Source organism: Hyla sarda, unplaced genomic scaffold (genome assembly GCF_029499605.1).
Source record: "Hyla sarda isolate aHylSar1 unplaced genomic scaffold, aHylSar1.hap1 scaffold_1133, whole genome shotgun sequence".
In the NCBI taxonomy this organism is placed as follows: domain Eukaryota; kingdom Metazoa; phylum Chordata; class Amphibia; order Anura; family Hylidae; genus Hyla; species Hyla sarda.
The window spans coordinates 17,766-41,959 of NW_026607754.1; the positions used below are offsets into that span (position 1 = coordinate 17,766).

The 24,194-nt window shown below is 46.1% G+C and overlaps 10 non-coding genes across 10 annotated transcripts; all 10 read left to right on the forward strand.

Annotated features, from left to right (window-relative positions):
• The first annotated feature begins 1,401 nt into the window (after positions 1 to 1,401).
• On the forward strand, positions 1,402 to 1,592 carry LOC130301675 (U2 spliceosomal RNA). The gene has a single exon (XR_008852029.1). It is a non-coding gene; the product is annotated as a U2 spliceosomal RNA (small nuclear RNA).
• Positions 1,593 to 3,676: 2,084 nt separating this feature from the next.
• Positions 3,677 to 3,867, forward strand: LOC130301676 (U2 spliceosomal RNA). Its single transcript, XR_008852030.1, has one exon. It is a non-coding gene; the product is annotated as a U2 spliceosomal RNA (small nuclear RNA).
• A 2,086-nt stretch (positions 3,868 to 5,953) lies between these two features.
• Positions 5,954 to 6,144, forward strand: LOC130301677 (U2 spliceosomal RNA). Its single transcript, XR_008852031.1, has one exon. It is a non-coding gene; the product is annotated as a U2 spliceosomal RNA (small nuclear RNA).
• Positions 6,145 to 8,234: 2,090 nt separating this feature from the next.
• Positions 8,235 to 8,425, forward strand: LOC130301678 (U2 spliceosomal RNA). The gene has a single exon (XR_008852032.1). It is a non-coding gene; the product is annotated as a U2 spliceosomal RNA (small nuclear RNA).
• A 2,081-nt stretch (positions 8,426 to 10,506) lies between these two features.
• Positions 10,507 to 10,697, forward strand: LOC130301679 (U2 spliceosomal RNA). The gene has a single exon (XR_008852033.1). It is a non-coding gene; the product is annotated as a U2 spliceosomal RNA (small nuclear RNA).
• A 2,104-nt stretch (positions 10,698 to 12,801) lies between these two features.
• LOC130301680 (U2 spliceosomal RNA) lies at positions 12,802 to 12,992 on the forward strand. The gene has a single exon (XR_008852034.1). It is a non-coding gene; the product is annotated as a U2 spliceosomal RNA (small nuclear RNA).
• Positions 12,993 to 15,087: 2,095 nt separating this feature from the next.
• LOC130301669 (U2 spliceosomal RNA) lies at positions 15,088 to 15,278 on the forward strand. The gene has a single exon (XR_008852024.1). It is a non-coding gene; the product is annotated as a U2 spliceosomal RNA (small nuclear RNA).
• A 2,084-nt stretch (positions 15,279 to 17,362) lies between these two features.
• On the forward strand, positions 17,363 to 17,553 carry LOC130301712 (U2 spliceosomal RNA). The gene has a single exon (XR_008852066.1). It is a non-coding gene; the product is annotated as a U2 spliceosomal RNA (small nuclear RNA).
• Positions 17,554 to 19,644: 2,091 nt separating this feature from the next.
• Positions 19,645 to 19,835, forward strand: LOC130301682 (U2 spliceosomal RNA). The gene has a single exon (XR_008852036.1). It is a non-coding gene; the product is annotated as a U2 spliceosomal RNA (small nuclear RNA).
• Positions 19,836 to 21,924: 2,089 nt separating this feature from the next.
• LOC130301683 (U2 spliceosomal RNA) lies at positions 21,925 to 22,115 on the forward strand. The gene has a single exon (XR_008852037.1). It is a non-coding gene; the product is annotated as a U2 spliceosomal RNA (small nuclear RNA).
• Positions 22,116 to 24,194: the final 2,079 nt, after the last annotated feature.

Here is a 24,194-nt window from a genome sequence, read left to right on the forward strand (position 1 = left end):
TGTGCACCTACCTGATGCATCAGAAGGTGCGAGGCCCTTGCTAAATTCTGTGCACAGACTTTGAGATCTATGCTTTAGACTGTATCTAAACCTGCTCCAACATGGACTGACATTCTGGCCTACTTTCAGCCGATGCGACTTGTCTGTCGCTGAACAGTCGCTTTTTATGTATTCAGCACCTATGTATAATGTTGTAAAAATGCTCTAGAAGCTAAAGTCGCAGAAATGTCACACATATTTGGCCTGCAACTTTCTGTGCGACAAATTCAGACAGGAAAAATCAGTATAAATCCTTAGAAAATTATCCCCCAGTGTCTCCATCTGCTGGCGGTATTGAATAAGCATTGCTGCACTGATGGGGTATGCATTAGACGAAAAAAAAGAAGAAGAATAATACGCCCAGAAAAGAGGCGAAAAGGAGAAAAACGTAAAAAAACGTGAAAAAAAAGTAAGAGGAAGAGAAGGGAAAAAAAGGTGGAAATGGGTTTAAAAGTGATTTCGGCGGAGAAATATATATATATATATATATGCGCACACACACACATAGATATAAACGTATTCTCCGTTGAGATATTGCAGCCGCTGCTGTGTCCAGGCCCAGGAGCCTTAGCACTGTGCTGTGATGTCACTCAATACCACTGACATCACTAGGTGTAAACAACATCTCTCCTTTGCTGTGTATGTGACTATGGAGCTGTTTGGTGATGTCGTCTATTACGGCCTTCATAGAAGCAACAGGAGATTGTTGCATCCATCTTGAACCCTCAGAACTACAGTGCTATGATGTCACTCACTTCCACAGGCCTTGCAGAGTGTAAACAACAACAACCCAGCTTTGTTGTGTATGTAACCATAGGGATTTGTGATGTCACCTAGAACCTTCACAGCAGCGACAGCTTTATGAGGAGCATCAGCACTGCTCTGCCTGAGCAGAACCATCACCGCCATAGGTTGTCAAATAACCCGGATTTAACCCACACAGGTAAGTCCAATGGGGTGCAGGCATGTCCTCTATGCTTACAGCTTCCCGTGGGTGTTGGTTTGATACCGTTTGGGGACAGCCAAGGAGGCATCTGCAGGCAACAAAGGTAGGTGTGTGCTTGTGTGTGTGTTTCCTATGCAGATCCTAAGCCCAGTGTCACATGCAAGTAGGAGGAGTAAGAAGGGTTCCTGGCAAATCCGGGTTATGGATTGCATTTAAAAAGGCCCCGTGGGAGTGCAATGGGCCCCTGTCTTGCTGCTTAGCAATAATGGTATGGGTTTAGGTTCTGCTGTGTGTACTGGTGGTTGACTGCCCCCCAGCCCAGAGTGTGCATGGAAAATTGTCTGGCAGCCTCCCTGACAGCAAGCAGTGATAGTGCCCATGAAGGGGACCTTGTTGGGCCCGCCCCTTTCACGGTTATCGCTTCTCGGCCTTTTGGCTAAGATCAAGTGTAGTATCTGTTCTTATCAGTTTAATATCTGATACGTCCCCTATCTGGGGACCATATATTAAATGGATTTTTGAGAACGGGGGCCGATTTCGAAGCTTGCTTCCGTCGCCCTATGCATTGACCCGATATGGCAGTATCTTCGGGTACAGTGCACCACCCCCTTACAGGGTTAAAAAGAAAGATTCCTACTTTCATTGCTACCTGCTTGCTGGCTAGCCAGCTAGCCAGCCCTGTGGGCCTTGCTGCTGCTGCAGCCAAAAAACAAAAGGTGGTGCTGCTGCTGCTTCTGCTGCTTCTGCTTCTCCTTGTGTCTGGCCCCTGTTGGAGCGTCCAGGCACAGGACTTCTGCTGCTGCTGACTAAATGGCCTCCTTAATTGGATCATTTGAGTAGCCAGCACACCTGTGCAGGTAGGGCATGACATGATAGGCAGCTGCCTTGATAGCGGGTGGGTGCTGAATGTTCCTAATTGACAAAATAAGATTAATGCTTATGAAGAAATATAAAATCTCATCCCTTCCCCAATATCGCGCCACACCCCTACCCCTTAATTCCCTGGTTGAACTTGATGGACATATGTCTTTTTTCGACCGTACTAACTATGTAACTATGTAACATAACATGGGGGGGGGGGTCTCCTGGCTGTTCACACAGGTGTGTCATTGCTGTACATTGACCATGCATTGCTTCTGTGGTATTGCAAAGGCAAAGACAAATGCTTCCAGCCATCCATTGCACTAATGGATTGGTCATCAGCTGGCTGTCTATGTCCCGCATCAATATAGACCAAAGTACAGAGGGTTAGGCTATGCTATTGTGCACCTACCTGATGCATCAGAAGGTGCGAGGCCCTTGCTAAATTCTGTGCACAGACTTTGAGATCTATGCTTTAGACTGTATCTAAACCTGCTCCAACATGGACTGACATTCTGGCCTACTTTCAGCCGATGCGACTTGTCTGTCGCTGAACAGTCGCTTTTTATGTATTCAGCACCTATGTATAATGTTGTAAAAATGCTCTAGAAGCTAAAGTCGCAGAAATGTCACACATATTTGGCCTGCAACTTTCTGTGCGACAAATTCAGACAGGAAAAATCAGTATAAATCCTTAGAAAATTATCCCCCAGTGTCTCCATCTGCTGGCGGTATTGAATAAGCATTGCTGCACTGATGGGGTATGCATTAGACGAAAAAAAAGAAGAAAAAGAAGAATAATACGCCCAGAAAAGAGGCGAAAAGGAGAAAAACGTAAAAAAACGTGAAAAAAAAGTAAGAGGAAGAGAAGGGAAAAAAAGGTGGAAATGGGTTTAAAAGTGATTTCGGCGGAGAAATATATATATATATATATATATATATATATATATATATATATGCGCACACACACACATAGATATAAACGTATTCTCCGTTGAGATATTGCAGCCGCTGCTGTGTCCAGGCCCAGGAGCCTTAGCACTGTGCTGTGATGTCACTCAATACCACTGACATCACTAGGTGTAAACAACATCTCTCCTTTGCTGTGTATGTGACTATGGAGCTGTTTGGTGATGTCGTCTATTACGGCCTTCATAGAAGCAACAGGAGATTGTTGCATCCATCTTGAACCCTCAGAACTACAGTGCTATGATGTCACTCACTTCCACAGGCCTTGCAGAGTGTAAACAACAACAACCCAGCTTTGTTGTGTATGTAACCATAGGGATTTGTGATGTCACCTAGAACCTTCACAGCAGCGACAGCTTTATGAGGAGCATCAGCACTGCTCTGCCTGAGCAGAACCATCACCGCCATAGGTTGTCAAATAACCCGGATTTAACCCACACAGGTAAGTCCAATGGGGTGCAGGCATGTCCTCTATGCTTACAGCTTCCCGTGGGTGTTGGTTTGATACCGTTTGGGGACAGCCAAGGAGGCATCTGCAGGCAACAAAGGTAGGTGTGTGCTTGTGTGTGTGTTTCCTATGCAGATCCTAAGCCCAGTGTCACATGCAAGTAGGAGGAGTAAGAAGGGTTCCTGGCAAATCCGGGTTATGGATTGCATTTAAAAAGGCCCCGTGGGAGTGCAATGGGCCCCTGTCTTGCTGCTTAGCAATAATGGTATGGGTTTAGGTTCTGCTGTGTGTACTGGTGGTTGACTGCCCCCCAGCCCAGAGTGTGCATGGAAAATTGTCTGGCAGCCTCCCTGACAGCAAGCAGTGATAGTGCCCATGAAGGGGACCTTGTTGGGCCCGCCCCTTTCACGGTTATCGCTTCTCGGCCTTTTGGCTAAGATCAAGTGTAGTATCTGTTCTTATCAGTTTAATATCTGATACGTCCCCTATCTGGGGACCATATATTAAATGGATTTTTGAGAACGGGGGCCGATTTCGAAGCTTGCTTCCGTCGCCCTATGCATTGACCCGATATGGCAGTATCTTCGGGTACAGTGCACCACCCCCTTACAGGGTTAAAAAGAAAGATTCCTACTTTCATTGCTACCTGCTTGCTGGCTAGCCAGCTAGCCAGCCCTGTGGGCCTTGCTGCTGCTGCAGCCAAAAAACAAAAGGTGGTGCTGCTGCTGCTTCTGCTGCTTCTGCTTCTGCTTGTGTCTGGCCCCTGTTGGAGCGTCCAGGCACAGGACTTCTGCTGCTGCTGACTAAATGGCCTCCTTAATTGGATCATTTGAGTAGCCAGCACACCTGTGCAGGTAGGGCATGACATGATAGGCAGCTGCCTTGATAGCGGGTGGGTGCTGAATGTTCCTAATTGACAAAATAAGATTAATGCTTATGAAGAAATATAAAATCTCATCCCTTCCCCAATATCGCGCCACACCCCTACCCCTTAATTCCCTGGTTGAACTTGATGGACATATGTCTTTTTTCGACCGTACTAACTATGTAACTATGTAACATAACATGGGGGGGGGGGGGTGTCTCCTGGCTGTTCACACAGGTGTGTCATTGCTGTACATTGACCATGCATTGCTTCTGTGGTATTGCAAAGGCAAAGACAAATGCTTCCAGCCATCCATTGCACTAATGGATTGGTCATCAGCTGGCTGTCTATGTCCCGCATCAATATAGACCAAAGTACAGAGGGTTAGGCTATGCTATTGTGCACCTACCTGATGCATCAGAAGGTGCGAGGCCCTTGCTAAATTCTGTGCACAGACTTTGAGATCTATGCTTTAGACTGTATCTAAACCTGCTCCAACATGGACTGACATTCTGGCCTACTTTCAGCCGATGCGACTTGTCTGTCGCTGAACAGTCGCTTTTTATGTATTCAGCACCTATGTATAATGTTGTAAAAATGCTCTAGAAGCTAAAGTCGCAGAAATGTCACACATATTTGGCCTGCAACTTTCTGTGCGACAAATTCAGACAGGAAAAATCAGTATAAATCCTTAGAAAATTATCCCCCAGTGTCTCCATCTGCTGGCGGTATTGAATAAGCATTGCTGCACTGATGGGGTATGCATTAGACGAAAAAAAAGAAGAAAAAGAAGAATAATACACCCAGAAAAGAGGCGAAAAGGAGAAAAACGTAAAAAAACGTGAAAAAAAAGTAAGAGGAAGAGAAGGGAAAAAAAGGTGGAAATGGGTTTAAAAGTGATTTCGGCGGAGAAATATATATATATATATATATATATATATATATATATATATGCGCACACACACACATAGATATAAACGTATTCTCCGTTGAGATATTGCAGCCGCTGCTGTGTCCAGGCCCAGGAGCCTTAGCACTGTGCTGTGATGTCACTCAATACCACTGACATCACTAGGTGTAAACAACATCTCTCCTTTGCTGTGTATGTGACTATGGAGCTGTTTGGTGATGTCGTCTATTACGGCCTTCATAGAAGCAACAGGAGATTGTTGCATCCATCTTGAACCCTCAGAACTACAGTGCTATGATGTCACTCACTTCCACAGGCCTTGCAGAGTGTAAACAACAACAACCCAGCTTTGTTGTGTATGTAACCATAGGGATTTGTGATGTCACCTAGAACCTTCACAGCAGCGACAGCTTTATGAGGAGCATCAGCACTGCTCTGCCTGAGCAGAACCATCACCGCCATAGGTTGTCAAATAACCCGGATTTAACCCACACAGGTAAGTCCAATGGGGTGCAGGCATGTCCTCTATGCTTACAGCTTCCCGTGGGTGTTGGTTTGATACCGTTTGGGGACAGCCAAGGAGGCATCTGCAGGCAACAAAGGTAGGTGTGTGCTTGTGTGTGTGTTTCCTATGCAGATCCTAAGCCCAGTGTCACATGCAAGTAGGAGGAGTAAGAAGGGTTCCTGGCAAATCCGGGTTATGGATTGCATTTAAAAAGGCCCCGTGGGAGTGCAATGGGCCCCTGTCTTGCTGCTTAGCAATAATGGTATGGGTTTAGGTTCTGCTGTGTGTACTGGTGGTTGACTGCCCCCCAGCCCAGAGTGTGCATGGAAAATTGTCTGGCAGCCTCCCTGACAGCAAGCAGTGATAGTGCCCATGAAGGGGACCTTGTTGGGCCCGCCCCTTTCACGGTTATCGCTTCTCGGCCTTTTGGCTAAGATCAAGTGTAGTATCTGTTCTTATCAGTTTAATATCTGATACGTCCCCTATCTGGGGACCATATATTAAATGGATTTTTGAGAACGGGGGCCGATTTCGAAGCTTGCTTCCGTCGCCCTATGCATTGACCCGATATGGCAGTATCTTCGGGTACAGTGCACCACCCCCTTACAGGGTTAAAAAGAAAGATTCCTACTTTCATTGCTACCTGCTTGCTGGCTAGCCAGCTAGCCAGCCCTGTGGGCCTTGCTGCTGCTGCAGCCAAAAAACAAAAGGTGGTGCTGCTGCTGCTTCTGCTGCTTCTGCTTCTGCTTGTGTCTGGCCCCTGTTGGAGCGTCCAGGCACAGGACTTCTGCTGCTGCTGACTAAATGGCCTCCTTAATTGGATCATTTGAGTAGCCAGCACACCTGTGCAGGTAGGGCATGACATGATAGGCAGCTGCCTTGATAGCGGGTGGGTGCTGAATGTTCCTAATTGACAAAATAAGATTAATGCTTATGAAGAAATATAAAATCTCATCCCTTCCCCAATATCGCGCCACACCCCTACCCCTTAATTCCCTGGTTGAACTTGATGGACATATGTCTTTTTTCGACCGTACTAACTATGTAACTATGTAACATAACAAGGGGGGGGGGGGGTCTCCTGGCTGTTCACACAGGTGTGTCATTGCTGTACATTGACCATGCATTGCTTCTGTGGTATTGCAAAGGCAAAGACAAATGCTTCCAGCCATCCATTGCACTAATGGATTGGTCATCAGCTGGCTGTCTATGTCCCGCATCAATATAGACCAAAGTACAGAGGGTTAGGCTATGCTATTGTGCACCTACCTGATGCATCAGAAGGTGCGAGGCCCTTGCTAAATTCTGTGCACAGACTTTGAGATCTATGCTTTAGACTGTATCTAAACCTGCTCCAACATGGACTGACATTCTGGCCTACTTTCAGCCGATGCGACTTGTCTGTCGCTGAACAGTCGCTTTTTATGTATTCAGCACCTATGTATAATGTTGTAAAAATGCTCTAGAAGCTAAAGTCGCAGAAATGTCACACATATTTGGCCTGCAACTTTCTGTGCGACAAATTCAGACAGTTAAAATCAGTATAAATCCTTAGAAAATTATCCCCCAGTGTCTCCATCTGCTGGCGGTATTGAATAAGCATTGCTGCACTGATGGGGTATGCATTAGACGAAAAAAAAGAAGAAAAAGAAGAATAATACGCCCAGAAAAGAGGCGAAAAGGAGAAAAACGTAAAAAAACGTGAAAAAAAAGTAAGAGGAAGAGAAGGGAAAAAAAGGTGGAAATGGGTTTAAAAGTGATTTCGGCGGAGAAATATATATATATATATATATATATATATATATATATATATATATATGCGCACACACACACATAGATATAAACGTATTCTCCGTTGAGATATTGCAGCCGCTGCTGTGTCCAGGCCCAGGAGCCTTAGCACTGTGCTGTGATGTCACTCAATACCACTGACATCACTAGGTGTAAACAACATCTCTCCTTTGCTGTGTATGTGACTATGGAGCTGTTTGGTGATGTCGTCTATTACGGCCTTCATAGAAGCAACAGGAGATTGTTGCATCCATCTTGAACCCTCAGAACTACAGTGCTATGATGTCACTCACTTCCACAGGCCTTGCAGAGTGTAAACAACAACAACCCAGCTTTGTTGTGTATGTAACCATAGGGATTTGTGATGTCACCTAGAACCTTCACAGCAGCGACAGCTTTATGAGGAGCATCAGCACTGCTCTGCCTGAGCAGAACCATCACCGCCATAGGTTGTCAAATAACCCGGATTTAACCCACACAGGTAAGTCCAATGGGGTGCAGGCATGTCCTCTATGCTTACAGCTTCCCGTGGGTGTTGGTTTGATACCGTTTGGGGACAGCCAAGGAGGCATCTGCAGGCAACAAAGGTAGGTGTGTGCTTGTGTGTGTGTTTCCTATGCAGATCCTAAGCCCAGTGTCACATGCAAGTAGGAGGAGTAAGAAGGGTTCCTGGCAAATCCGGGTTATGGATTGCATTTAAAAAGGCCCCGTGGGAGTGCAATGGGCCCCTGTCTTGCTGCTTAGCAATAATGGTATGGGTTTAGGTTCTGCTGTGTGTACTGGTGGTTGACTGCCCCCCAGCCCAGAGTGTGCATGGAAAATTGTCTGGCAGCCTCCCTGACAGCAAGCAGTGATAGTGCCCATGAAGGGGACCTTTTTGGGCCCGCCCCTTTCACGGTTATCGCTTCTCGGCCTTTTGGCTAAGATCAAGTGTAGTATCTGTTCTTATCAGTTTAATATCTGATACGTCCCCTATCTGGGGACCATATATTAAATGGATTTTTGAGAACGGGGGCCGATTTCGAAGCTTGCTTCCGTCGCCCTATGCATTGACCCGATATGGCAGTATCTTCGGGTACAGTGCACCACCCCCTTACAGGGTTAAAAAGAAAGATTCCTACTTTCATTGCTACCTGCTTGCTGGCTAGCCAGCTAGCCAGCCCTGTGGGCCTTGCTGCTGCTGCAGCCAAAAAACAAAAGGTGGTGCTGCTTCTGCTGCTTCTGCTTCTGCTTGTGTCTGGCCCCTGTTGGAGCGTCCAGGCACAGGACTTCTGCTGCTGCTGACTAAATGGCCTCCTTAATTGGATCATTTGAGTAGCCAGCACACCTGTGCAGGTAGGGCATGACATGATAGGCAGCTGCCTTGATAGCGGGTGGGTGCTGAATGTTCCTAATTGACAAAATAAGATTAATGCTTATGAAGAAATATAAAATCTCATCCCTTCCCCAATATCGCGCCACACCCCTACCCCTTAATTCCCTGGTTGAACTTGATGGACATATGTCTTTTTTCGACCGTACTAACTATGTAACTATGTAACATAACATGTGGGGGGGGGGGGGGGGTCTCCTGGCTGTTCACACAGGTGTGTCATTGCTGTACATTGACCATGCATTGCTTCTGTGGTATTGCAAAGGCAAAGACAAATGCTTCCAGCCATCCATTGCACTAATGGATTGGTCATCAGCTGGCTGTCTATGTCCCGCATCAATATAGACCAAAGTACAGAGGGTTAGGCTATGCTATTGTGCACCTACCTGATGCATCAGAAGGTGCGAGGCCCTTGCTAAATTCTGTGCACAGACTTTGAGATCTATGCTTTAGACTGTATCTAAACCTGCTCCAACATGGACTGACATTCTGGCCTACTTTCAGCCGATGCGACTTGTCTGTCGCTGAACAGTCGCTTTTTATGTATTCAGCACCTATGTATAATGTTGTAAAAATGCTCTAGAAGCTAAAGTCGCAGAAATGTCACACATATTTGGCCTGCAACTTTCTGTGCGACAAATTCAGACAGGAAAAATCAGTATAAATCCTTAGAAAATTATCCCCCAGTGTCTCCATCTGCTGGCGGTATTGAATAAGCATTGCTGCACTGATGGGGTATGCATTAGACGAAAAAAAAGAAGAAAAAGAAGAATAATACGCCCAGAAAAGAGGCGAAAAGGAGAAAAACGTAAAAAAACGTGAAAAAAAAGTAAGAGGAAGAGAAGGGAAAAAAAGGTGGAAATGGGTTTAAAAGTGATTTCGGCGGAGAAATATATATATATATATATATATATATATATATATATATGCGCACACACACACATAGATATAAACGTATTCTCCGTTGAGATATTGCAGCCGCTGCTGTGTCCAGGCCCAGGAGCCTTAGCACTGTGCTGTGATGTCACTCAATACCACTGACATCACTAGGTGTAAACAACATCTCTCCTTTGCTGTGTATGTGACTATGGAGCTGTTTGGTGATGTCGTCTATTACGGCCTTCATAGAAGCAACAGGAGATTGTTGCATCCATCTAGAACCCTCAGAACTACAGTGCTATGATGTCACTCACTTCCACAGGCCTTGCAGAGTGTAAACAACAACAACCCAGCTTTGTTGTGTATGTAACCATAGGGATTTGTGATGTCACCTAGAACCTTCACAGCAGCGACAGCTTTATGAGGAGCATCAGCACTGCTCTGCCTGAGCAGAACCATCACCGCCATAGGTTGTCAAATAACCCGGATTTAACCCACACAGGTAAGTCCAATGGGGTGCAGGCATGTCCTCTATGCTTACAGCTTCCCGTGGGTGTTGGTTTGATACCGTTTGGGGACAGCCAAGGAGGCATCTGCAGGCAACAAAGGTAGGTGTGTGCTTGTGTGTGTGTTTCCTATGCAGATCCTAAGCCCAGTGTCACATGCAAGTAGGAGGAGTAAGAAGGGTTCCTGGCAAATCCGGGTTATGGATTGCATTTAAAAAGGCCCCGTGGGAGTGCAATGGGCCCCTGTCTTGCTGCTTAGCAATAATGGTATGGGTTTAGGTTCTGCTGTGTGTACTGGTGGTTGACTGCCCCCCAGCCCAGAGTGTGCATGGAAAATTGTCTGGCAGCCTCCCTGACAGCAAGCAGTGATAGTGCCCATGAAGGGGACCTTGTTGGGCCCGCCCCTTTCACGGTTATCGCTTCTCGGCCTTTTGGCTAAGATCAAGTGTAGTATCTGTTCTTATCAGTTTAATATCTGATACGTCCCCTATCTGGGGACCATATATTAAATGGATTTTTGAGAACGGGGGCCGATTTCGAAGCTTGCTTCCGTCGCCCTATGCATTGACCCGATATGGCAGTATCTTCGGGTACAGTGCACCACCCCCTTACAGGGTTAAAAAGAAAGATTCCTACTTTCATTGCTACCTGCTTGCTGGCTAGCCAGCTAGCCAGCCCTGTGGGCCTTGCTGCTGCTGCAGCCAAAAAACAAAAGGTGGTGCTGCTGCTGCTTCTGCTGCTGCTTCTGCTGCTTCTGCTTCTGCTTGTGTCTGGCCCCTGTTGGAGCGTCCAGGCACAGGACTTCTGCTGCTGCTGACTAAATGGCCTCCTTAATTGGATCATTTGAGTAGCCAGCACACCTGTGCAGGTAGGGCATGACATGATAGGCAGCTGCCTTGATAGCGGGTGGGTGCTGAATGTTCCTAATTGACAAAATAAGATTAATGCTTATGAAGAAATATAAAATCTCATCCCTTCCCCAATATCGCGCCACACCCCTACCCCTTAATTCCCTGGTTGAACTTGATGGACATATGTCTTTTTTCGACCGTACTAACTATGTAACTATGTAACATAACATGGGGGGGGGGGGGGGGGGGGTCTCCTGGCTGTTCACACAGGTGTGTCATTGCTGTACATTGACCATGCATTGCTTCTGTGGTATTGCAAAGGCAAAGACAAATGCTTCCAGCCATCCATTGCACTAATGGATTGGTCATCAGCTGGCTGTCTATGTCCCGCATCAATATAGACCAAAGTACAGAGGGTTAGGCTATGCTATTGTGCACCTACCTGATGCATCAGAAGGTGCGAGGCCCTTGCTAAATTCTGTGCACAGACTTTGAGATCTATGCTTTAGACTGTATCTAAACCTGCTCCAACATGGACTGACATTCTGGCCTACTTTCAGCCGATGCGACTTGTCTGTCGCTGAACAGTCGCTTTTTATGTATTCAGCACCTATGTATAATGTTGTAAAAATGCTCTAGAAGCTAAAGTCGCAGAAATGTCACACATATTTGGCCTGCAACTTTCTGTGCGACAAATTCAGACAGGAAAAATCAGTATAAATCCTTAGAAAATTATCCCCCAGTGTCTCCATCTGCTGGCGGTATTGAATAAGCATTGCTGCACTGATGGGGTATGCATTAGACGAAAAAAAAGAAGAAAAAGAAGAATAATACGCCCAGAAAAGAGGTGAAAAGGAGAAAAACGTAAAAAAACGTGAAAAAAAGTAAGAGGAAGAGAAGGGAAAAAAAGGTGGAAATGGGTTTAAAAGTGATTTCGGCGGAGAAATATATATATATATATATATATATATATATATATATATATATGCGCACACACACACATAGATATAAACGTATTCTCCGTTGAGATATTGCAGCCGCTGCTGTGTCCAGGCCCAGGAGCCTTAGCACTGTGCTGTGATGTCACTCAATACCACTGACATCACTAGGTGTAAACAACATCTCTCCTTTGCTGTGTATGTGACTATGGAGCTGTTTGGTGATGTCGTCTATTACGGCCTTCATAGAAGCAACAGGAGATTGTTGCATCCATCTTGAACCCTCAGAACTACAGTGCTATGATGTCACTCACTTCCACAGGCCTTGCAGAGTGTAAACAACAACAACCCAGCTTTGTTGTGTATGTAACCATAGGGATTTGTGATGTCACCTAGAACCTTCACAGCAGCGACAGCTTTATGAGGAGCATCAGCACTGCTCTGCCTGAGCAGAACCATCACCGCCATAGGTTGTCAAATAACCCGGATTTAACCCACACAGGTAAGTCCAATGGGGTGCAGGCATGTCCTCTATGCTTACAGCTTCCCGTGGGTGTTGGTTTGATACCGTTTGGGGACAGCCAAGGAGGCATCTGCAGGCAACAAAGGTAGGTGTGTGCTTGTGTGTGTGTTTCCTATGCAGATCCTAAGCCCAGTGTCACATGCAAGTAGGAGGAGTAAGAAGGGTTCCTGGCAAATCCGGGTTATGGATTGCATTTAAAAAGGCCCCGTGGGAGTGCAATGGGCCCCTGTCTTGCTGCTTAGCAATAATGGTATGGGTTTAGGTTCTGCTGTGTGTACTGGTGGTTGACTGCCCCCCAGCCCAGAGTGTGCATGGAAAATTGTCTGGCAGCCTCCCTGACAGCAAGCAGTGATAGTGCCCATGAAGGGGACCTTGTTGGGCCCGCCCCTTTCACGGTTATCGCTTCTCGGCCTTTTGGCTAAGATCAAGTGTAGTATCTGTTCTTATCAGTTTAATATCTGATACGTCCCCTATCTGGGGACCATATATTAAATGGATTTTTGAGAACGGGGGCCGATTTCGAAGCTTGCTTCCGTCGCCCTATGCATTGACCCGATATGGCAGTATCTTCGGGTACAGTGCACCACCCCCTTACAGGGTTAAAAAGAAAGATTCCTACTTTCATTGCTACCTGCTTGCTGGCTAGCCAGCTAGCCAGCCCTGTGGGCCTTGCTGCTGCTGCAGCCAAAAAACAAAAGGTGGTGCTGCTGCTGCTTCTGCTGCTTCTGCTTCTGCTTGTGTCTGGCCCCTGTTGGAGCGTCCAGGCACAGGACTTCTGCTGTTGCTGACTAAATGGCCTCCTTAATTGGATCATTTGAGTAGCCAGCACACCTGTGCAGGTAGGGCATGACATGATAGGCAGCTGCCTTGATAGCGGGTGGGTGCTGAATGTTCCTAATTGACAAAATAAGATTAATGCTTATGAAGAAATATAAAATCTCATCCCTTCCCCAATATCGCGCCACACCCCTACCCCTTAATTCCCTGGTTGAACTTGATGGACATATGTCTTTTTTCGACCGTACTAACTATGTAACTATGTAACATAACATGGGGGGGGGGGGGGGGGGGTCTCCTGGCTGTTCACACAGGTGTGTCATTGCTGTACATTGACCATGCATTGCTTCTGTGGTATTGCAAAGGCAAAGACAAATGCTTCCAGCCATCCATTGCACTAATGGATTGGTCATCAGCTGGCTGTCTATGTCCCGCATCAATATAGACCAAAGTACAGAGGGTTAGGCTATGCTATTGTGCACCTACCTGATGCATCAGAAGGTGCGAGGCCCTTGCTAAATTCTGTGCACAGACTTTGAGATCTATGCTTTAGACTGTATCTAAACCTGCTCCAACATGGACTGACATTCTGGCCTACTTTCAGCCGATGCGACTTGTCTGTCGCTGAACAGTCGCTTTTTATGTATTCAGCACCTATGTATAATGTTGTAAAAATGCTCTAGAAGCTAAAGTCGCAGAAATGTCACACATATTTGGCCTGCAACTTTCTGTGCGACAAATTCAGACAGGAAAAATCAGTATAAATCCTTAGAAAATTATCCCCCAGTGTCTCCATCTGCTGGCGGTATTGAATAAGCATTGCTGCACTGATGGGGTATGCATTAGACGAAAAAAAAGAAGAAAAAGAAGAATAATACGCCCAGAAAAGAGGCGAAAAGGAGAAAAACGTAAAAAAACGTGAAAAAAAGTAAGAGGAAGAGAAGGGAAAAAAAGGTGGAAATGGGTTTAAAAGTGATTTCGGCGGAGAAATATATATATATATATATATATATATATATATATATATATATATATGCGCACACACACACATAGATATAAACGTATTCTCCGTTGAGATATTGCAGCCGCTGCTGTGTCCAGGCCCAGGAGCCTTAGCACTGTGCTGTGATGTCACTCAATACCACTGACATCACTAGGTGTAAACAACATCTCTCCTTTGCTGTGTATGTGACTATGGAGCTGTTTGGTGATGTCGTCTATTACGGCCTTCATAGAAGCAACAGGAGATTGTTGCATCCATCTTGAACCCTCAGAACTACAGTGCTATGATGTCACTCACTTCCACAGGCCTTGCAGAGTGTAAACAACAACAACCCAGCTTTGTTGTGTATGTAACCATAGGGATTTGTGATGTCACCTAGAACCTTCACAGCAGCGACAGCTTTATGAGGAGCATCAGCACTGCTCTGCCTGAGCAGAACCATCACCGCCATAGGTTGTCAAATAACCCGGATTTAACCCACACAGGTAAGTCCAATGGGGTGCAGGCATGTCCTCTATGCTTACAGCTTCCCGTGGGTGTTGGTTTGATACCGTTTGGGGACAGCCAAGGAGGCATCTGCAGGCAACAAAGGTAGGTGTGTGCTTGTGTGTGTGTTTCCTATGCAGATCCTAAGCCCAGTGTCACATGCAAGTAGGAGGAGTAAGAAGGGTTCCTGGCAAATCCGGGTTATGGATTGCATTTAAAAAGGCCCCGTGGGAGTGCAATGGGCCCCTGTCTTGCTGCTTAGCAATAATGGTATGGGTTTAGGTTCTGCTGTGTGTACTGGTGGTTGACTGCCCCCCAGCCCAGAGTGTGCATGGAAAATTGTCTGGCAGCCTCCCTGACAGCAAGCAGTGATAGTGCCCATGAAGGGGACCTTGTTGGGCCCGCCCCTTTCACGGTTATCGCTTCTCGGCCTTTTGGCTAAGATCAAGTGTAGTATCTGTTCTTATCAGTTTAATATCTGATATGTCCCCTATCTGGGGACCATATATTAAATGGATTTTTGAGAACGGGGGCCGATTTCGAAGCTTGCTTCCGTCGCCCTATGCATTGACCCGATATGGCAGTATCTTCGGGTACAGTGCACCACCCCCTTACAGGGTTAAAAAGAAAGATTCCTACTTTCATTGCTACCTGCTTGCTGGCTAGCCAGCTAGCCAGCCCTGTGGGCCTTGCTGCTGCTGCAGCCAAAAAACAAAAGGTGGTGCTGCTGCTGCTTCTGCTGCTTCTGCTTCTGCTTGTGTCTGGCCCCTGTTGGAGCGTCCAGGCACAGGACTTCTGCTGCTGCTGACTAAATGGCCTCCTTAATTGGATCATTTGAGTAGCCAGCACACCTGTGCAGGTAGGGCATGACATGATAGGCAGCTGCCTTGATAGCGGGTGGGTGCTGAATGTTCCTAATTGACAAAATAAGATTAATGCTTATGAAGAAATATAAAATCTCATCCCTTCCCCAATATCGCGCCACACCCCTACCCCTTAATTCCCTGGTTGAACTTGATGGACATATGTCTTTTTTCGACCGTACTAACTATGTAACTATGTAACATAACATGGGGGGGGGGTCTCCTGGCTGTTCACACAGGTGTGTCATTGCTGTACATTGACCATGCATTGCTTCTGTGGTATTGCAAAGGCAAAGACAAATGCTTCCAGCCATCCATTGCACTAATGGATTGGTCATCAGCTGGCTGTCTATGTCCCGCATCAATATAGACCAAAGTACAGAGGGTTAGGCTATGCTATTGTGCACCTACCTGATGCATCAGAAGGTGCGAGGCCCTTGCTAAATTCTGTGCACAGACTTTGAGATCTATGCTTTAGACTGTATCTAAACCTGCTCCAACATGGACTGACATTCTGGCCTACTTTCAGCCGATGCGACTTGTCTGTCGCTGAACAGTCGCTTTTTATGTATTCAGCACCTATGTATAATGTTGTAAAAATGCTCTAGAAGCTAAAGTCGCAGAAATGTCACACATATTTGGCCTGCAACTTTCTGTGCGACAAATTCAGACAGGAAAAATCAGTATAAATCCTTAGAAAATTATCCCCCAGTGTCTCCATCTGCTGGCGGTATTGAATAAGCATTGCTGCACTGATGGGGTATGCATTAGACGAAAAAAAAGAAGAAAAAGAAGAATAATACGCCCAGAAAAGAGGCGAAAAGGAGAAAAACGTAAAAAAACGTGAAAAAAAAGTAAGAGGAAGAGAAGGGAAAAAAAGGTGGAAATGGGTTTAAAAGCGATTTCGGCGGAGAAATATATATATATATATATATTATATATATATATATATATATACGCGCACACACACACATAGATATAAACGTATTCTCCGTTGAGATATTGCAGCCGCTGCTGTGTCCAGGCCCAGGAGCCTTAGCACTGTGCTGTGATGTCACTCAATACCACTGACATCACTAGGTGTAAACAACATCTCTCCTTTGCTGTGTATGTGACTATGGAGCTGTTTGGTGATGTCGTCTATTACGGCCTTCATAGAAGCAACAGGAGATTGTTGCATCCATCTAGAACCCTCAGAACTACAGTGCTATGATGTCACTCACTTCCACAGGCCTTGCAGAGTGTAAACAACAACAACCCAGCTTTGTTGTGTATGTAACCATAGGGATTTGTGATGTCACCTAGAACCTTCACAGCAGCGACAGCTTTATGAGGAGCATCAGCACTGCTCTGCCTGAGCAGAACCATCACCGCCATAGGTTGTCAAATAACCCGGATTTAACCCACACAGGTAAGTCCAATGGGGTGCAGGCATGTCCTCTATGCTTACAGCTTCCCGTGGGTGTTGGTTTGATACCGTTTGGGGACAGCCAAGGAGGCATCTGCAGGCAACAAAGGTAGGTGTGTGCTTGTGTGTGTGTTTCCTATGCAGATCCTAAGCCCAGTGTCACATGCAAGTAGGAGGAGTAAGAAGGGTTCCTGGCAAATCCGGGTTATGGATTGCATTTAAAAAGGCCCCGTGGGAGTGCAATGGGCCCCTGTCTTGCTGCTTAGCAATAATGGTATGGGTTTAGGTTCTGCTGTGTGTACTGGTGGTTGACTGCCCCCCAGCCCAGAGTGTGCATGGAAAATTGTCTGGCAGCCTCCCTGACAGCAAGCAGTGATAGTGCCCATGAAGGGGACCTTGTTGGGCCCGCCCCTTTCACGGTTATCGCTTCTCGGCCTTTTGGCTAAGATCAAGTGTAGTATCTGTTCTTATCAGTTTAATATCTGATACGTCCCCTATCTGGGGACCATATATTAAATGGATTTTTGAGAACGGGGGCCGATTTCGAAGCTTGCTTCCGTTGCCCTATGCATTGACCCGATATGGCAGTATCTTCGGGTACAGTGCACCACCCCCTTACAGGGTTAAAAAGAAAGATTCCTACTTTCATTGCTACCTGCTTGCTGGCTAGCCAGCTAGCCAGCCCTGTGGGCCTTGCTGCTGCTGCAGCCAAAAAACAAAAGGTGGTGCTGCTGCTGCTTCTGCTGCTTCTGCTTGTGTCTGGCCCCTGTTGGAGCGTCCAGGCACAGGACTTCTGCTGCTGCTGACTAAATGGCCTCCTTAATTGGATCATTTGAGTAGCCAGCACACCTGTGCAGGTAGGGCATGACATGATAGGCAGCTGCCTTGATAGCGGGTGGGTGCTGAATGTTCCTAATTGACAAAATAAGATTAATGCTTATGAAGAAATATAAAATCTCATCCCTTCCCCAATATCGCGCCACACCCCTACCCCTTAATTCCCTGGTTGAACTTGATGGACATATGTCTTTTTTCGACCGTACTAACTATGTAACTATGTAACATAACATGGGGGGGGGGGGGGGGGGTCTCCTGGCTGTTCACACAGGTGTGTCATTGCTGTACATTGACCATGCATTGCTTCTGTGGTATTGCAAAGGCAAAGACAAATGCTTCCAGCCATCCATTGCACTAATGGATTGGTCATCAGCTGGCTGTCTATGTCCCGCATCAATATAGACCAAAGTACAGAGGGTTAGGCTATGCTATTGTGCACCTACCTGATGCATCAGAAGGTGCGAGGCCCTTGCTAAATTCTGTGCACAGACTTTGAGATCTATGCTTTAGACTGTATCTAAACCTGCTCCAACATGGACTGACATTCTGGCCTACTTTCAGCCGATGCGACTTGTCTGTCGCTGAACAGTCGCTTTTTATGTATTCAGCACCTATGTATAATGTTGTAAAAATGCTCTAGAAGCTAAAGTCGCAGAAATGTCACACATATTTGGCCTGCAACTTTCTGTGCGACAAATTCAGACAGGAAAAATCAGTATAAATCCTTAGAAAATTATCCCCCAGTGTCTCCATCTGCTGGCGGTATTGAATAAGCATTGCTGCACTGATGGGGTATGCATTAGACGAAAAAAAAGAAGAAAAAGAAGAATAATACGCCCAGAAAAGAGGCGAAAAGGAGAAAAACGTAAAAAAACGTGAAAAAAAAGTAAGAGGAAGAGAAGGGAAAAAAAGGTGGAAATGGGTTTAAAAGTGATTTCGGCGGAGAAATATATATATATATATATATATATATATATATATATATATATATATATGCGCACACACACACATAGATATAAACGTATTCTCCGTTGAGATATTGCAGCCGCTGCTGTGTTCAGGCCCAGGAGCCTTAGCACTGTGCTGTGATGTCACTCAATACCACTGACATCACTAGGTGTAAACAACATCTCTCCTTTGCTGTGTATGTGACTATGGAGCTGTTTGGTGATGTCGTCTATTACGGCCTTCATAGAAGCAACAGGAGATTGTTGCATCCATCTTGAACCCTCAGAACTACAGTGCTATGATGTCACTCACTTCCACAGGCCTTGCAGAGTGTAAACAACAACAACCCAGCTTTGTTGTGTATGTAACCATAGGGATTTGTGATGTCACCTAGAACCTTCACAGCAGCGACAGCTTTATGAGGAGCATCAGCACTGCTCTGCCTGAGCAGAACCATCACCGCCATAGGTTGTCAAATAACCCGGATTTAACCCACACAGGTAAGTCCAATGGGGTGCAGGCATGTCCTCTATGCTTACAGCTTCCCGTGGGTGTTGGTTTGATACCGTTTGGGGACAGCCAAGGAGGCATCTGCAGGCAACAAAGGTAGGTGTGTGCTTGTGTGTGTGTTTCCTATGCAGATCCTAAGCCCAGTGTCACATGCAAGTAGGAGGAGTAAGAAGGGTTCCTGGCAAATCCGGGTTATGGATTGCATTTAAAAAGGCCCCGTGGGAGTGCAATGGGCCCCTGTCTTGCTGCTTAGCAATAATGGTATGGGTTTAGGTTCTGCTGTGTGTACTGGTGGTTGACTGCCCCCCAGCCCAGAGTGTGCATGGAAAATTGTCTGGCAGCCTCCCTGACAGCAAGCAGTGATAGTGCCCATGAAGGGGACCTTGTTGGGCCCGCCCCTTTCACGGTTATCGCTTCTCGGCCTTTTGGCTAAGATCAAGTGTAGTATCTGTTCTTATCAGTTTAATATCTGATACGTCCCCTATCTGGGGACCATATATTAAATGGATTTTTGAGAACGGGGGCCGATTTCGAAGCTTGCTTCCGTCGCCCTATGCATTGACCCGATATGGCAGTATCTTCGGGTACAGTGCACCACCCCCTTACAGGGTTAAAAAGAAAGATTCCTACTTTCATTGCTACCTGCTTGCTGGCTAGCCAGCTAGCCAGCCCTGTGGGCCTTGCTGCTGCTGCAGCCAAAAAACAAAAGGTGGTGCTGCTGCTGCTTCTGCTGCTTCTGCTTCTGCTTGTGTCTGGCCCCTGTTGGAGCGTCCAGGCACAGGACTTCTGCTGCTGCTGACTAAATGGCCTCCTTAATTGGATCATTTGAGTAGCCAGCACACCTGTGCAGGTAGGGCATGACATGATAGGCAGCTGCCTTGATAGCGGGTGGGTGCTGAATGTTCCTAATTGACAAAATAAGATTAATGCTTATGAAGAAATATAAAATCTCATCCCTTCCCCAATATCGCGCCACACCCCTACCCCTTAATTCCCTGGTTGAACTTGATGGACATATGTCTTTTTTCGACCGTACTAACTATGTAACTATGTAACATAACATGGGGGGGGGGGGGGGGGGTCTCCTGGCTGTTCACACAGGTGTGTCATTGCTGTACATTGACCATGCATTGCTTCTGTGGTATTGCAAAGGCAAAGACAAATGCTTCCAGCCATCCATTGCACTAATGGATTGGTCATCAGCTGGCTGTCTATGTCCCGCATCAATATAGACCAAAGTACAGAGGGTTAGGCTATGCTATTGTGCACCTACCTGATGCATCAGAAGGTGCGAGGCCCTTGCTAAATTCTGTGCACAGACTTTGAGATCTATGCTTTAGACTGTATCTAAACCTGCTCCAACATGGACTGACATTCTGGCCTACTTTCAGCCGATGCGACTTGTCTGTCGCTGAACAGTCGCTTTTTATGTATTCAGCACCTATGTATAATGTTGTAAAAATGCTCTAGAAGCTAAAGTCGCAGAAATGTCACACATATTTGGCCTGCAACTTTCTGTGCGACAAATTCAGACAGGAAAAATCAGTATAAATCCTTAGAAAATTATCCCCCAGTGTCTCCATCTGCTGGCGGTATTGAATAAGCATTGCTGCACTGATGGGGTATGCATTAGACGAAAAAAAAGAAGAAAAAGAAGAATAATACGCCCAGAAAAGAGGCGAAAAGGAGAAAAACGTAAAAAAACGTGAAAAAAAAGTAAGAGGAAGAGAAGGGAAAAAAAGGTGGAAATGGGTTTAAAAGTGATTTCGGCGGAGAAATATATATATATATATATATATATATATATATATATATATGCGCACACACACACATAGATATAAACGTATTCTCCGTTGAGATATTGCAGCCGCTTCTGTGTCCAGGCCCAGGAGCCTTAGCACTGTGCTGTGATGTCACTCAATACCACTGACATCACTAGGTGTAAACAACATCTCTCCTTTGCTGTGTATGTGACTATGGAGCTGTTTGGTGATGTCGTCTATTACGGCCTTCATAGAAGCAACAGGAGATTGTTGCATCCATCTTGAACCCTCAGAACTACAGTGCTATGATGTCACTCACTTCCACAGGCCTTGCAGAGTGTAAACAACAACAACCCAGCTTTGTTGTGTATGTAACCATAGGGATTTGTGATGTCACCTAGAACCTTCACAGCAGCGACAGCTTTATGAGGAGCATCAGCACTGCTCTGCCTGAGCAGAACCATCACCGCCATAGGTTGTCAAATAACCCGGATTTAACCCACACAGGTAAGTCCAATGGGGTGCAGGCATGTCCTCTATGCTTACAGCTTCCCGTGGGTGTTGGTTTGATACCGTTTGGGGACAGCCAAGGAGGCATCTGCAGGCAACAAAGGTAGGTGTGTGCTTGTGTGTGTGTTTCCTATGCAGATCCTAAGCCCAGTGTCACATGCAAGTAGGAGGAGTAAGAAGGGTTCCTGGCAAATCCGGGTTATGGATTGCATTTAAAAAGGCCCCGTGGGAGTGCAATGGGCCCCTGTCTTGCTGCTTAGCAATAATGGTATGGGTTTAGGTTCTGCTGTGTGTACTGGTGGTTGACTGCCCCCCAGCCCAGAGTGTGCATGGAAAATTGTCTGGCAGCCTCCCTGACAGCAAGCAGTGATAGTGCCCATGAAGGGGACCTTGTTGGGCCCGCCCCTTTCACGGTTATCGCTTCTCGGCCTTTTGGCTAAGATCAAGTGTAGTATCTGTTCTTATCAGTTTAATATCTGATACGTCCCCTATCTGGGGACCATATATTAAATGGATTTTTGAGAACGGGGGCCGATTTCGAAGCTTGCTTCCGTCGCCCTATGCATTGACCCGATATGGCAGTATCTTCGGGTACAGTGCACCACCCCCTTACAGGGTTAAAAAGAAAGATTCCTACTTTCATTGCTACCTGCTTGCTGGCTAGCCAGCTAGCCAGCCCTGTGGGCCTTGCTGCTGCTGCAGCCAAAAAACAAAAGGTGGTGCTGCTGCTGCTTCTGCTGCTTCTGCTTCTGCTTGTGTCTGGCCCCTGTTGGAGCGTCCAGGCACAGGACTTCTGCTGCTGCTGACTAAATGGCCTCCTTAATTGGATCATTTGAGTAGCCAGCACACCTGTGCAGGTAGGGCATGACATGATAGGCAGCTGCCTTGATAGCGGGTGGGTGCTGAATGTTCCTAATTGACAAAATAAGATTAATGCTTATGAAGAAATATAAAATCTCATCCCTTCCCCAATATCGCGCCACACCCCTACCCCTTAATTCCCTGGTTGAACTTGATGGACATATGTCTTTTTTCGACCGTACTAACTATGTAACTATGTAACATAACATGGGGGGGGGGGTCTCCTGGCTGTTCACACAGGTGTGTCATTGCTGTACATTGACCATGCATTGCTTCTGTGGTATTGCAAAGGCAAAGACAAATGCTTCCAGCCATCCATTGCACTAATGGATTGGTCATCAGCTGGCTGTCTATGTCCCGCATCAATATAGACCAAAGTACAGAGGGTTAGGCTATGCTATTGTGCACCTACCTGATGCATCAGAAGGTGCGAGGCCCTTGCTAAATTCTGTGCACAGACTTTGAGATCTATGCTTTAGACTGTATCTAAACCTGCTCCAACATGGACTGACATTCTGGCCTACTTTCAGCCGATGCGACTTGTCTGTCGCTGAACAGTCGCTTTTTATGTATTCAGCACCTATGTATAATGTTGTAAAAATGCTCTAGAAGCTAAAGTCGCAGAAATGTCACACATATTTGGCCTGCAACTTTCTGTGCGACAAATTCAGACAGGAAAAATCAGTATAAATCCTTAGAAAATTATCCCCCAGTGTCTCCATCTGCTGGCGGTATTGAATAAGCATTGCTGCACTGATGGGGTATGCATTAGACGAAAAAAAAGAAGAAAAAGAAGAATAATACGCCCAGAAAAGAGGCGAAAAGGAGAAAAACGTAAAAAAACGTGAAAAAAAAGTAAGAGGAAGAGAAGGGAAAAAAAGGTGGAAATGGGTTTAAAAGTGATTTCGGCGGAGAAATATATATATATATATATATATATATATATATATATATATATATATATATATATGCGCACACACACACATAGATATAAACGTATTCTCCGTTGAGATATTGCAGCCGCTGCTGTGTCCAGGCCCAGGAGCCTTAGCACTGTGCTGTGATGTCACTCAATACCACTGACATCACTAGGTGTAAACAACATCTCTCCTTTGCTGTGTATGTGACTATGGAGCTGTTTGGTGATGTCGTCTATTACGGCCTTCATAGAAGCAACAGGAGATTGTTGCATCCATCTTGAACCCTCAGAACTACAGTGCTATGATGTCACTCACTTCCACAGGCCTTGCAGAGTGTAAACAACAACAACCCAGCTTTGTTGTGTATGTAACCATAGGGATTTGTGATGTCACCTAGAACCTTCACAGCAGCGACAGCTTTATGAGGAGCATCAGCACTGCTCTGCCTGAGCAGAACCATCACCGCCATAGGTTGTCAAATAACCCGGATTTAACCCACACAGGTAAGTCCAATGGGGTGCAGGCATGTCCTCTATGCTTACAGCTTCCCGTGGGTGTTGGTTTGATACCGTTTGGGGACAGCCAAGGAGGCATCTGCAGGCAACAAAGGTAGGTGTGTGCTTGTGTGTGTGTTTCCTATGCAGATCCTAAGCCCAGTGTCACATGCAAGTAGGAGGAGTAAGAAGGGTTCCTGGCAAATCCGGGTTATGGATTGCATTTAAAAAGGCCCCGTGGGAGTGCAATGGGCCCCTGTCTTGCTGCTTAGCAATAATGGTATGGGTTTAGGTTCTGCTGTGTGTACTGGTGGTTGACTGCCCCCCAGCCCAGAGTGTGCATGGAAAATTGTCTGGCAGCCTCCCTGACAGCAAGCAGTGATAGTGCCCATGAAGGGGACCTTGTTGGGC